We start from the raw sequence: 648 nt of genomic DNA, 5'->3' as shown, positions 1-648 counted from the left end.
ATAGCTTCTCAGCCTATGGAGCCTGTCAGAGGGCCTTAAACGTCCCCCAGCCTAATTACACCCCCTTTCTCAGTCCTGCCTATAAACCTTCAAACAACGTAATGAATTAAAATTTTCTTTATTTTACAAATTCAAATCTGTTAGCCTGCTTATTATTTGACATGTTATTCGATGACTGTTTTGAATGCCTAACAAACTCTAATTTTGCAACGACTTACAATGGCAAATACATACAAAATGTACGCCTTTAATTGAACTCCAGTCTTGCCGAGCATTATTGCAATTAATTTCAAGATAGCATTCCGTCTTTTTGAGATAAATTATATTGGAATTTCGTCTTTTCAAGATAGATTGTATTGACATTTCGTCTTTCTAAAAAAATATCTCAGAATTCTATCTTTTCGAGATAAATAGTCTTGGAATTCCATCTTTCTGAGAAAAAGCATCTCTGAAAGATGGAATAATGATGCATTTATTCCACGTTTTTATGATAATTATTTCGAAAACTCAGAAGGTTACGTTAAGCTTCCGTAGCTGACCTGCACACAACATTAGTCTTGTATTTTAAAAAAGTGTTTTAGACACATGTTAGTCCGCATGCGAATAATATTTAATATAGCAGCTAGGCCTTTATAAAGGAGGTATTAA

The sequence above is a fragment of the Anneissia japonica genome, unplaced genomic scaffold, assembly GCF_011630105.1.
Source record: "Anneissia japonica isolate Jap-2015-1 unplaced genomic scaffold, ASM1163010v1 scaffold1030_len608725_cov174, whole genome shotgun sequence".
Taxonomy (NCBI): domain Eukaryota; kingdom Metazoa; phylum Echinodermata; class Crinoidea; order Comatulida; family Comatulidae; genus Anneissia; species Anneissia japonica.
This window is presented reverse-complemented; position numbering follows the sequence as displayed.